This window comes from Dama dama, chromosome 5 (genome assembly GCF_033118175.1).
Source record: "Dama dama isolate Ldn47 chromosome 5, ASM3311817v1, whole genome shotgun sequence".
NCBI lineage: Eukaryota > Metazoa > Chordata > Mammalia > Artiodactyla > Cervidae > Dama > Dama dama.
This window is the reverse complement of record NC_083685.1, coordinates 106839249-106853549: the sequence shown is the minus strand read 5'-3', so window position 1 is coordinate 106853549 and position 14301 is coordinate 106839249.

Here is a 14301-nt window from a genome sequence, read left to right as displayed (position 1 = left end):
CCCAGATCAGGGATTGAACCTGGGCCCTCTGCAGTGAAAGCGCTGAGTCCTAACCCCTGGGCTGCCCTGAAGCTCACCCTTCCTAAACCTCCTTTGTAAAGCCTACTTTGTTCCCTTTCTTCCCCATCTCTGATGAGGACACCACTAAACACTCAGACTAGAAACTACAGAGTCATTTCTTCTCCTTCCTCCTTGCCATCCTTCCAAACTAGTCCACTTTCTTTTGTTTTCTTGAGCAGTGTTTTTATTTTATTATTATTTTTAATTGTATAGTTGCTGTACAATATTGTATTGGGTTGGCCCAAAAGTTTGTTCAGGCCTTTCCATAATGTATTACCTAGTATGTTGTTGTTCAGTCACTTAGTCACGTCTGACTCTCTGCGGCCCCATGGACTGCAGCCCGCCAGGATTCCCTGCCCTTTACCATCTCCCGGAGCTTGCTCAAACTCACGTCCACTGAGTCGATGATGCCATCCAACCGTCTTGTCCTCTGTCATCCCCTTCTCCTCCTGCCCTCAATCTTCCCCAGCATCAGGGTCTTTTCAAATGAGTCAGCTCTACATCAGGTGGCCAAAGTATTGGAGCTTCAGCTTCAACATCAGTCCTTCCAATGAATATTTAGGATTGATCTCCTTTTAGGATGCACTGGTTGGATCTCCTTGTATGTTATAGGTGTACAATATAGTGAGTCACAATTTCTAAAGGCTATATTCCATTTATAGTTATTATAAAATATTGGCTGTATTCCCCACGCTGTACTATATTTTTTATTTTCTAATTTTTTTACATTTTTTAAAATTTTATATCAGAATATAGTTGATTTACAATGTGTTAGTTTCAGGGGTACGGCAGCATGATTCGGTTATATATACACATATATCCATTCTTTCATGTTCTTTCCCCATACAGTTTATTACAGAGTATTGAGTAGGGTTCCCTGTGCTCTGAAGTAGGTCCTTGTTGTTTCTCTATTTTGTATGTGGTAGTGTGTATGTGTTAATCCCAAACTCCTAATTTATCCCTCCCCACGTTAGTCCACTTTGTAAGGGCCCTCCCTTTGGTGTCGCTGGCCCTTCCCATTGCTGGGCCACTAAACCAATCAGCCTCCTTGCCACTGTTCTGGTCCCTCTCATTTCCCCTCCATATTTCTGCCAGAGAATTCTTTCAAATACATGAGTCTGATTTGGGTCTCTCCCTTCCTAGCCTCTCCACATGCCTCAGGCTTAAAGGATGAAGTTCCACCTCTCAGCAGAGGATTGTATGGCTGGGCCCTGCTGACCCTTCTAAGCTGGTCACTCCCAGCTACTCTCTCTGCTCCTGACTCCCAGGCATTCACCCAGGAGCCACACCTTGAATACCATGCTCCCTTCTCAGCCTGCTGACTTATTCTACTTGACTTCTAAGACCAGTATGCCCAGCACCTTCCAAACACTGAAAGCAGGAAAGTTACTCCATCTTCATGCACTCTAGCACTTGGTATGAAATGCTTTTGTTTTATGCTGAAATGTGATTAGCTGTCTGTATGCTCTGTTGGTTCCTGAATGCTTAGGCTACATCTATCTTATTTCTATCCCCTCCTTCCTTCCCCTCCTTTCTAGCCTGGTGTGGTGCAGGCTGTCTGTGAAGCACTGGCCCCTGGACATGAGGCATTGGGAACTTCTTCCCACCCATCACCTGCACTGTCTCCTACTCCGGTCCCCAATGGCTAATGCTGAAAAAGCAATCCTCGGTACCAGGTACTGTTCTAGAAGCCTTGGGCATACTAGCTCACTTAATCCTCCCCACAACACCATGAGGTTGTCCCTTTTGGCATCTCCATTTACTGATGAGGAAGTTGAAGCACAGAAAAGTTATGTGTCAGTCCCAGGTGGTGGGGCTAGTAAGCGGCTGAGTCAGGAGTCAGACTCAGCATCCTGGATACAGGGGCTGATGGTCACCTCTGGTCAATGCCGTGCCACCTCACCCAGCCCTCTCACTGTCCTCCCTTCCCTCCACAAGAGTGGGTGCTGTTCCCAAGGCCAGTTGAACCCCCTTCCATCCTGCCCCGGGGTGAGACTGAGGGTCTGGTGCCTCAGGTGGCTCTCTCCCCGCAGAGGGAAGGACAGACATGACAGGCTCCCGCTGGTCACCCCTGTCCCACTGTCCCTGGGGGCACTGCCTTCCTGGGCCAAGGCTCTTTGTAGGGGATTTGAGCCCTGGTCTCACTGGATCCGAATCATCTGTCTGGGAATGTCTGCTTGAACCCCGCCCACATGCCCATCGGGCACCTGGAGGGCTTTCCCCACCTGTTTTACCTGATCAACTTCCGGCCATTACTCACATGTCTTCTCCTTCTCTGGGCCTTTTTTTTCTATTCTGCCTTGCTTCCCCACACTTCCTTCCTGTTCTTCTTTCTCTTTACAAGAAGACTGGGTATTTTTAACCTGAGGTTTCCACTCACCTCTTACTGTCCGGCTGGGACTAGGTGGGGCTGTTGGCATGGTCTGCCAACCATGGGGGTTACAGTCTGTGGCCTCCCTGCCGAGCCCAGCCTCAGCCCTCACCCTTAGCTGTCTCCCCTAAGCTCTCCCTTCTCCACTTATAGAGGAAACACCCTAAACGGGCTGTTCACTGAAGCTTTGGAAATTGTGCGGGGCAGGTAGGGAGCTGACTCCTCCCCTTCCTGCGATGCTGGGAGGCTGCTATGGAAGGTGAAGATCACTCACACTGGAGCCTCACCAGGCCTCCAGGGTCAGCTCTCAGCCCACCTGTGTGACCCTCATTAGGAAGCGTCGGGTGGCTGCTGCACCCTGGTCTGGGTTGTTTCCGCATTTTCGGAGAGGCAGCTCTGACTCCCTCTCTGCCCTCCTGCGCTCTCCGACTCTCTGCCTCCTGGCAACGCTTCCTGCTTCACCTTCCGCCTCAGCCCCAGCCTGGTCCCCCATCACTCTGTCCTCACCGGCCTCCGTCCAGGCTTCCCTGCCCTGCCGGTGCTTAAAACAGAAACTTGTATTTGAAGACCAAACAACTGCAAAAGGAAGATAACTGGGCTTCTAGAGTTTCCCAGTTATTGTTTATTTTTAAGTTTGGTTTCTGTGCTCAGCTTTCTTAAAGAAGAGAATAGTGGCAACTAAAGCTGAGATTCTCTTTTAAGCAACTGGCAGTGACTCATTGCAGGCTCCTGGGCCCACGGCTAATGTTCTCTAAATAATTGATAGGCGCAAGGACCGCCCCGGGCAGTGCAGTATCCCACTGTGCCCTCTGAGTCACCACGAAGGATTAAAAGTATATTCAGCATTGTTTTTATGTTGTGCATGTGTGCGTGCTGAGTCGCTTTTAGTCTTGTCCGACTCTTTGCGACACTATAGACTGTAGCCCGGCAGGTTCCTCTGTCCATGGCATTCTCCAGGCCGGAACACTGGAGTGGGTTGCCATGCCCTCCTCCAGGGGATCTTCCTGACCCAGGGATCAAATCTGCGTCTCTTATGTCTCCTGCATTGGCAGGCGGGTTTTCTTTTTTTTACCACTAGCGCCACCTGGGAAGCCTGTTTTTATGTTGACTGTGCTTTAAAAATTTGAATTCCTTAAAAAACAGGCCCTCCCCCCGCCCCCATATAACCTATATAGTAACTAGCTGATTACTGATTGGAAATGGGCCTTCTGGCCTTGTGGACCTGATAGAGTATGTGCAGCCCTCATCCCTGGCCTCGGCTCCAACCACGTCTCTGCTTCACACTCTCTTAACTGACCCCCCACTCCCCCTGGTCAGCTGCCCCACAGTCCACTCCGAAGCAGCGATGCCTTCAGGCCCCACCGTGAGCTGGGACTACAACTCTGTCCTGCCTCCCCTGTTCCCTGGCACCCCTTTTGGAGTTGGTCAGTCATTCAGTCTATAGATACTTATTGGGCATCCCCCATGACCAGATGCCATGCTGGTGGGTGCTGGGACAAGACAGAAGCGGTTGATGCCACCTTCAAGGGGAAAGCTCTCGCACCACAAACACCCAGAGAGCTGCTTACTGCAAGTTCACAAGAACTCTGTCTCACAATCAAAGAAGAAGGGGGAGTCAAACAGGAGTGGGCTTTATCAGAAAAGTTTTCTTGAAAGGGAGAGGCTGGAGTCTAACTTTGATTCTCAGTAGGGCCGTCCCAGCTGGGCAAGTAGGTGCCCAGGGCTGCGAAGCTCATCTGGGAGTGGGGCCAGAATTCCCCACCACCTCTGCCCGGCAGCTGCCCTGTGAATCTTGGGCTGCCCCTTCCCCCCGGGCCAACTGGGGGGTGATAAGGACGGGGGACCAGCCCCAGCAAGGAGGAAGTGGCCTGGCTTCCTGTTTGTTTGTAAATCTCAGAGCAGCACCATGGAGCCATGAACCTCAGCTAAGCAGAGCAACCCCAGCCTGAGCCAAGAGCTCTGGGGAGCTCGCCAACCAACCCAGCAAGCCCTCAGCCAGCTGGGACTCCAGAGCAGGGACCCATCCATGGCAGCCGCGCTTGGATGGCCAGCCTGGTAGCAGCCATGCCAGCTTGGCAGGGACAGGAGGTGGAGTAATGAGTTCTCCAAAGAAGTTAGAGTCACACACTCACAAAATGAAGCCTCTGGGCAGCTCCAAGGGCTCAAGTAATAACACCCCCCACCCCAAAGATTATTTCCTAGGACCCTGGGCACATCTCTTTTGCCCTAGGGGGAAACCTTGTGCAGAGATCATTGGATCCTTTGAAAAATGGAGCTGCATGCATTGTGGTTTTGTTTGCAAAGCAAAATACATGAAAAACCACCACCAAGTCATTCAAAAGCCAATTGGTGACAACAGAATATGAGATTCAGGGGAAGTGCTGCAGCCATTCAAAAGAATGAGGTGGATTTGTTTGTGCTACTGTGGTGAGATGTCCAAGATAGTTCAGTAAATGAAAGCAGTCAGATATGGAAGAGCATGATCCCTTTTCTGTAGATAACCAAGACAGCAGAGGACATGTTCATATAGGCTTAGAGATGGATGTGCTCCTGAATGCTTGACTTTTTATTTTCTGAAAGGAAATTTAAGTGACCTAACAGTGATTATTTTGGGAAAAGCAACTGTGGGAGAAAAGTGTTAGAAAGGTTTTCACTGTTCACTATTTATCTTCCTGTGCTATTTTCATTTTTAAGTGATGTATATATGACATTAAATATAATATTTAAAAAACAGTACCTGTGGGTATTGGGATTGTGGTTCACTCTGTTTAATTCTTTACACTTCTCTGTATCATTTAAAATAAAAAATATTAGGCAGTTCAGTGGTTAGGACTCTGTGATACCACTACAGGGCGCATGCCGTTTGACCGCTGATGGGGGACGATCCCACATTCTGTGTAGCCAAAAAAATAAACAAATGAAATTAAAATATCAAAGCAATAAGTATCATTTTCAGGCCAATTTAAGGAGTTAGGCAGTGTGAATTTGCAAGATTAAACAGGGTAGAGCTAGGATCACACATTCTCCAGAAAAATTGACCAGAGGAGATGGGGAGAATGCTTTGCTTTAAGATCAGTACACATGGGTATGAGTGGAGCCAATTCAATGCTCCTCTTTATGGATTCCTATGGCCAATGTTTGAACTGTTTCTGTTTTCCTTTTAGCCATTCCATTTCCCTGTTTCTCCTCCCATTTCATGGCCTCATCATTTAACTTCTGACCTGAACCATACAGGAAGAAACAGAAATCTGAAGGGAGAAGATACATAGTATGACTTCAATACACACGACCCCATCACCTGTCACTGACTTAAGTTGTATTCACTTCTTTTTAAAAGATCTGTGTTTGACTCATCTTCTGGTTCCTGAAGCATCTAGCCCAGGACTGCACCCAGCAGGCACTCAGTAATCACTGTTGGATGAGTAAATGGACCAGCTTGTGTATATGACACTTGTCCTTTTCAGGTCTATTCATTCACAGAGCATCCACGCAGTGGAAGTCCAAATTACCCCTGAGACTATCAGATTTTATTTTGCTTTTCCTCATGAGTGTTTGGGGAGTTGGAAGGAAACTCTTGGGGTCTCAGAAGGAGAATGTGATGTCCCCTCTGTGTCTCACTAATTTATTAAAAACTGGTTAGTTCCCCCAAACTGACCTCAGGCTGCCAAAGCCTGAGTATCCAACACCATTAAGAACCTGTCTGGTTTTAGAAAGAGTTAAAGCTGAACTAGTGGCGATCTCCCACCTGGCAAAGAGAGGGGTAGCACCAGTTTGGCTGGTGGTTGGGGCAGAGCATTTGGTATATTTACAGTCGCAGATGCCCAGGGGGTTCTATATCAGGAAGTTGACTGCAGAGGGTCACCTCTGTCTATTTACTTACCCTCCTGGTTAAGGATAATGCTAGCTGGCGCTGACATCCTCCTGGTCCTTTCCCTGGGATCTTTATCTGAATATCTTCTACTTGTCAACACAGCCTGGCACCTGCAGCACCTGGAAGGTTGCTGCCACCTGGTGGAGAAGAGACACCACAGCCTTGCCGGGCCAGGCCTGAAACAGACTTGAGCGATGGAAGGAACCTTTGAAAACAACTTCGATAGGACAGTGGATTTCAAAATTTTGTAGCCATGGATCTCTTCCTTTAAGACCACTAAGTGACTGAGGCCTTCCTGGAAGACTGCCAAACTCAACACTGCCGTGGCTGTAGCTGGGGAAGCAGGGACTCAGAGCCCCAGGGGAAACGTTCCACACTCCCCGGAGCTCACTTGGCAAACAGCTGTTTACTCCCTCATTGCAAGGATGGGGAAATGGAGGCTTGGAGATATAAAGAGATTTGTGCAAATCCTTTGTATGAAACACATTTTGGAATATGTGCAGCCAACTTGTACCCCCTAATCTCAAGTAAGGAAGGTCTGAACACAGCTTTCTGAGTGCTAGATCAAGCCTCCTCTCTCAAGACATCTGGGCTCCAGGGAGGAGGAGCCTGGAACTCAACTCCTCCAACATCTTCTTGTTTGAATCAATCCAGGGGCAGACCCATGATGGTCCCTATCCCCCTCTTCAATAACTGGCCTCGAATCAGTGACACGTTGATGCCCAAATAAGTCTTTTGATATCTGACGTTAGGGAGAGGCAGGCAGTCCCTTTGAACACTAATAGGGATGGGAACAAGGAGAGCTGGGCATCTCCTGTGTGCTGAACCCTATGCTGAGCCTTTTTACATCTGTCATCTCACTTATTCCTCAACAACCCTGCAACGTGGATATCTGTGTCCTTAGTTTTGATGAGACAAAAAGGATGGTTAAAGTTGATGAGTAATTTACCCAAGGTCTCCCAAGCTGGTAAGTGGCAGAGTCAGAATCCCAACACGAATCTTTCTAATTCTAGAACCTATATTCTTTTACAAACTTAATTGTCTTCTGGGGTGAGAAACCTGGGACTTCCAGGCCAGCTCAGAGTTTCACAGTGTCAGCAAGGCTGACCGTACTGCCCTGGAAGGATGGCCTTAGAAGGCACAGGTGCTGTCTCTGATTTCCAAGTGTTATGGTCTAGCTGGGGATGGAAGTGCGCCCACAAAGGGACTGAAGACCCCACACGCACTTGCACACCTGTGAGTGCCAAGGATTTACAGGACAGGGGTTCCTGGGTTTAGAATCCTGGAAGCTGAGAGATGGGATGGAAACAGTACTAGATGGAGGGTGGATGCCGGATTCCACCCTTGGCCTTACCACCTGCATCCTATGGGATGTTGGGCAAGACTCCTCCCTTCCTCCCCCAAATGAAGGGACTGTTCCTGAGGCCCTGAAAACCTTCTGCTCAATTCTGTGCTGTTGTGACTGCAGTGGAGATCCCCGAAGGAAGTGAGTGAGCTGGAGGGTTGTGGACATGGGAGAGGGAAATAGCATTTCACACTGAGAGGCCGGTGGAGGCAAGCAAGATAAAGAAGCCATTGTTAGCCAGAGATGGCAAGCTCCTCTGTTCTTGAATGGTTGGTGGAGAACAGGGTTGGCACAATCTACAGTGAGGAAATCTATGGGTTCTTTTAGGGTCTCTGATTGTCCAGGATAGACACCGTCTTAACCAAGAGACTCTCCCACCCAGCGGCTAAATGTCCCAGAGGCCCCATCTCTGAAGTCACTGCTGCACTAGGCTCCCTTCCTTGGCCGTGGCCTTGTCTGGCTTGGAAAGGACAGTCCAACAGCAAACCCTCCTGGAGGGCAGACAAATGGAAAAGAAGTGGTTTTACCCCAGGCCTGGAGATCCTCAGACCCCTCGGTGACTATGGGGTCACCTAATTCCCATCTGTCTCCTACCCCATTCCCACTCTGCCTATTCCAGAACCATGTGCAGCCACGGAGACAGCTGGTGTTATAAGTCTGTGTGCCAGGGCCTTGATGTTACTTTGCTTCCCAGTTCACTGTAGCCTCGGACACAGTCAAGGACTTGGGTGACAATTACATCATACCTGACATTAAAGCCCTCAGGCCTGAGACTTCCAAATTTCAGGGTTCACCCCATCTCTAAGGCTACCTAATCTCCTTAAGTCAGAGGTCAGCAAACATTTCCTATAAAGGGACAGACAGTAAATACTTTAGGCTTTGCAGGCCATATAATCTAGGTTATAAGTATTCAAGTCTGCTGCTGTAGTGCAAACATGCATAGTTATTGTCCAACAAAACTCTACTTACGAACACTGAAGGCTGATTTTCATATCTTTTTCATGTCACAAAATAGTATTCTTTTGATTTTTTCCAACCAGTGAAAACCACTGTTAGCTCATGAGTTGTACAAAAACAAGCTATGGGCTGCATGTGGCCTGCATGCCAGACTTTGCCAGCTCCTGACCTGAATGTTTGCAGCTCATTCAGGCAAATTTAGATGGTCCAAGCCTGTCATCAATAAAAAGCTTTTCTGGCTAATCCAGGTGGTTCGTCTGATCTTCCCTGGATGACAACAGCTTCCAGTTCCTTCAAAGTAGCCTTGCCCTTTTAGCTGTACTCTCTCTTCCAAAGTAGCTTGATTGGAGGATGCTGGAAATACACCCTCCTCCTTCTCCACACAGCGTCCTGGGCAAAGCCGTCCTCTTTCAAATCTAAACTAGCTTCCCCAGGCCAGTACATTTCCATTCTCTCTTCCAGCCATGTGCATCTGGGCCTTGCCAAAGCATCCCAGCCTCTACCAGTTGGGACAGGCCTCTTCACTCCTTTTTTTGTTCAATCCTCAACCCCTCTGTTGCCAGAGTTCCAGAGCTAAAGTCTTTTGAATAAAAGGAGATCTTATGTGTAAAGAAAGGTGGGAAGAGGTCAGCCACAGGCAAATTCGTGGAGAAGAAGGATTTTAAGTTGGGCTTGAGACAAAAAGGGACTGGGATTGAAAGAGGGAGGTGAGAGAGGAGAGGTGCTCCAGAGAGAAGCAGGGGAGGGTAGAGGAGAGCAAGAGGAGGGTCCGCACATGAAGGCTGCAGGAAGTGAGGGTGGTGGGACGTTTGTGGGTGGGTCCGTCTGCAGGACCGTGAGCCCTGCTTCAGAGCAGCCTGAGGCCACTCAACATAACGGCGAGGGGAAAAGCCCTCACCTCACCTCTAACCTCAGTCCTGTATGTCTATTCTTCATCTCTTTATCTGACTAACATTCAGTAACTGCCACCAAGAGCCAGGCATGTTTGACTTGGGGGAAAAGGTCATGGGGGTTGGGGGGAAGAAGAGGAAGGGGAAATGTTGACTCGCGTAAGGGTCCTGCCCTCCTTAAATGTAGGGCTGGAGGGAGAACACACACCTGCAACCCAAACGAGCACGAAGTGCTTCACAGGATGCGGATCGGAGAAGGTGTGTGCGTGTTAGAGAAAGAATCTGAGCTGGCATGCAGGGTGTGGAGGAGGAAACAGAACAGACTCCATCTTGGGCCGGACTCTGGGCTTTGAGCTCTGTGCCCGGTATCTATGGCAACGACATACCAACTGGAAAACCGGACCCCCGGATGGAAGAGCCCCAGGGCTCCTACCTAGACTCTCCACATCCTAAAAAGAATACCCTAATTATCTGTGTAACCGAACAGAATCATAAATTCTATTATGCTTATTGAGGTATGACCATGGGCCTATTGATAATTGTCCACTGTTAACTACCTAGGCTTAAGGCATATGAATCACGGGTTAACGTTGATTGTATCTTTCTTTTCCTTTGTTCAGGCTAGTTTCAGGGAATTTGGGGAGGTGGGTTTGGGCACGTACACTTAGGGTATATAAGGTTTTCACAAAAACTGGTTGGGGTCCTTGGCTAAGAGGAGACTCTGCTTCGGGCCCCTAATAAACTGCACTCCACTATCTGCATTGTCCTTCTGGGTGAGTTTGTCTTCCGAACGCGTGGCTACAACAGATGGGGGACATCTGGACTCGTGAAATGTGGGGGAAGGGCTGACTGGAGAAGTGGCACTGTGAGCAGAGGGATGCAGCGAAAGTGGGGGGTATGCCGACAGGGGCAGTTTGGTGTGTGTTTTCAAAGGGGGGTTTCAGCATTCCCCCCTTTGGGACTCGTGTCGCGTGAGTCTGCCCCGAACGAAGTAGGCCTCGTAGTGCCCCTGCCACCTGCACGCCCCGTCACCTAGTGCTACTAGCAGCTGCCCCTTTCCACTTGCATTTTCCAATAGCACTCCCCACCCCATGGGGCCATGAGGTAGGTAAGCGACAGTAAGCAGTCAAGAATGTTGGACTAGAAAGGCAGTGAGGGGAATGCCCGAACAAGGTATTTGCACTTTATTAACCAAGGGAGGCTTCCCTGGTAGCTCAGCTGGTAAAAGAATCCACCTGCAATGCAGGAGATCCCGGTTCAATTCCTGGGTCAGGAAGATCCACTGGAGAAGGGATGATAGGCTACCCTACCCACTCCAGTATTCTTGGGCTTCCCTTGTGGCTCAGCAGGTAAAGAATCCACCTGCAATGTGGGAGACCTGGGTTCGATCCCTGGGTTGGGAAGATCGCCTGGAGAAGGGAAAGGCTACCCATTTCAGTATTCTGGCCTGGAGAATTCCATGGACTGTGTAGTCCATGGGTCGCAAAGAGTCGGACATGGCTGAGCAACTTTCATTTCACTTCAACCAAGGAAGGAGTGGCTGCTGAAGGTTTTTAAGGAGAAAGGGGAAGAGAGCTACTTAGAAAAATGAAGTTTGTTGACATATATTCATTACTGTGTATAAAATAGAAAACTAATGAGAACCTACAGTATAGCACAGGGAACTCTATTCCGTGCTCTGTGGTGACCTAAACGGGAAGGAAATCCAAAAAAGAGGGGAGGTATATATATGTATGTGTACTAAGTCACTTCAGTCATGTTCGACTGTTTGTGACCTTAAGGACTGTAGCCCGCCAGGCTCCTCTGTCCATAGGATTCTCCAAGCAAGAATACTGGAGGGGGTTGCCAGGCCCTCCTCCAGAGATCTTCCCGACCCAGGGATTGAACCCATGTCTCATTATGTCTCCTGCATTGCAGGAGGGTTCTTTACCACTAGCACCACCTGGGATATGTATACACATAGCTGATTCATTTTGCTATACAGCAGAAACTAATACAACATTGTAAAGCAACTATACTCCAATAAAAATAAAGAAAAATGAAGTTTGGAACAGTGTGCAGGATGAACAGGAGGCCAAGGAAAGGCATCAATTACAGCTTCCTGTGACTGTCTCACCCAGGTTATTTTCAGTCAGAATGGGCTGCTTTGCCCACAGTATTGGCAGATGGCAAAGGTCAAGGGAGGGCCTAAACACTCTTTCCTGCTGACGGCTGGACCACTGGCTCATTGGAAGAGCATTTGCTACACCACGCTTGGACAATGTTCCATTGTCTCTTTCAAACTGACCCACCTGGGGATGACAGCACAGCTCTGCCCACTTTGGTCCACACCAGCAGAACTTGCATAAAATGCAGCAACCTTCGAGGGTCTCCTTTCCCTGGTTCCCCCAGTTCAGGGCCCAAACAAGGGAGCTATTCAGCCTGACCAAAGGAGACAGGGACGAAGACCCTCCCTGCTTGGCCCCCTCCCTGGCCAGGACAGGACAGGGCTTTTGATCCAAGGCCAAGAGAATCCTGAGCTGATAAAAGCCCATTGTGGCAGTGTCTGGAGAAACCCGGAGGCCTTCAGGGGACTCTGGGGCTGAGCAGTCAGTTAACAGCCCTTGAACATTTGTGAAAAGAATTACTTGGCGGAAGTCAAGGCAGAATGAGGCCCCGGGCTACCACTGGCACCATCCATGGCAGGGAGGCTACAGACAAAATCAGCAGGAACTGGCCTGCCTGCTGCTGAAGGGCTGACCTGGAGGCAGAAAGAACTCAGAAGCTAGGGAGGGCTCCCTCACACACCTGGGTGGGAAATCCAATCTCCTGCCAAATGCGGGAAACAAACTGCTCTTTTAAAAAGGGCCTGGGGCAGAGAGGCGCCTCCTGCACCGCTTCCCCCCCCCCCCCCCCCCCACCCTCAGGGTGTCCGGAGCAATAAACGGCAGGAAAGGAGGAAGGCCGCCGAGTGGAAGCAGGTCTGGAACCTATTTAGCAGTCAAGCTCTTTCTGCTCCAGTCTTCCACGCGTTTTGAGTTCAGGAACCTCACCCCTTGCAGGCATCGCTACTCTTACAGCAAAAAAACACAAGTAGGAAGAGTTATCCTGAGATGACCGATGCCAGTGAGGCGGTGAGGTGATGGGCTGAACAAGGCTCGCTCAGCATCAGAATGAAGCTTTGGTGGGAAGTTCAGCTGAGGGTCACGAGCCCATCACACGCCTGTCGGCATGCTCACAGTGGTGGGAAGGGATGTGATCCCCGTGGAGGGGCCCTGAATGGGGAGCGGGGTGTGGTGCTGGGAGAACTCCGTCCCTGGCCCAGCCCCGCATCGGTGCATCTGTCCCCTTTCCCAGCTGACAGCTGGCCCTACCACTCTGGGAGAGGAAATGCAGAATCCAGGTCACAGACCAGCCTGCAGAGGCCTCTTAAGAGGCCGCTCTCCTTGGCCAGGTGGTGAGCCTGGGATTAAGCCGAGAGCAGAGGTGAAAGCACAATCGGTGCGGGTGCTGACTGCACACTTGTTTCCGTTTTGTTCCTGAAAGGATCTGAGGTGGGTGACCCGCACAGCTCATTTCTCAATCCTGCCCCCCCTCCCCCCGCCCTTCAAAGACCAAGGCCTTTCCACATCAAAGTAAAGCAGAATAAGCAATACTATCCCAGGACAGGCAAGGCACCTGAAGCCATCTACTGTGTGTCAGTCCAACCAGAGCGCACTGAGGGCTTGGCACAGTGTATTTTATGTCAATCCCTCTTTCAGCAAATGTGCCTACAGCTCCCAACTCAAAGATAACAAAGGAAATTAACAAACCTCCATCTGACCTTACCTTCTAAGTACCCATGTCATGATAAACCTCACTTGACACCACTGATTAATTTCAGGCTGGGGATGGATCTGGAACACGGCAACCCAGTGTTTTCTGAAACTAAAGCATTTCCTGCCCTGCTGGAGAGTCTGTCCTCTCTGGTGATACAAATGTGCACATGAAGACTGCTGGAATGTTCTGTCCTGAGCCCATGGTTCCCACAAACAAACAAAACAAACCCATAAGACTGAGCTAGGTCTGGGTGTCATTTATTGATAGTAGTTTACACACATTTGTCTTCTTCCCATGGTCATTTCCTTCAAGGCACAGGCACAGAGCCCTCTAGAAGGGCAGTCTCTGAACCAAGGAGCCAGGAACACTGGATGCACACGTCTTTGGCAGGCCCGTACAGCTCTGGCCGGATGCAATCCTTAAAGCTGGAAATCCGCCGGGTATTTGAGACACGAAGGTGGGAGGTGGAGAGGAAGGCCACAGGACTCTCATCTCGGTCCAGGCCTGCTCTCTCTATTCAAATCCATTCCAGGACTCTGGGGCAGGGGGAGAGCAAATCAAATCAGGCCCACCCACCTTCATGGAGGCAGATTCTTCGATCTGTGCCGTTTGTACACACCTGCTTCCGCTGGTCCCGCAGTTATAGAGCATCAGCTTTATGGTAAGAGATGGATCACTTCCTCTCTGACCCTCCCCAGCACCTCTCTTCAGCTGGGTCTGTGCAGGAACTGAGGCCTGTGTTCACCATTCATCTGCGTGTGCCATCTTCCTCAAATCCTGAATGAAGGGTTGGTTGGAGGCTACAAGTTTACTCAGGCCTCCCACTGACTCCCAGCTCATTACACACAAGGCCCTGCCTTTCTTCTGCCAATTGTCAGTGCCTGGGCAGGAGTGCCAGCCGGCCCCAAAGACAGGGGCCAAGCTGGTCTGTGTAGGCACTTAGCAATTTTGGGTAAGAAGGTAAATTTAAAAAAAAGAGGGATGGGAATGAGAAAAATCAAAGAATTTC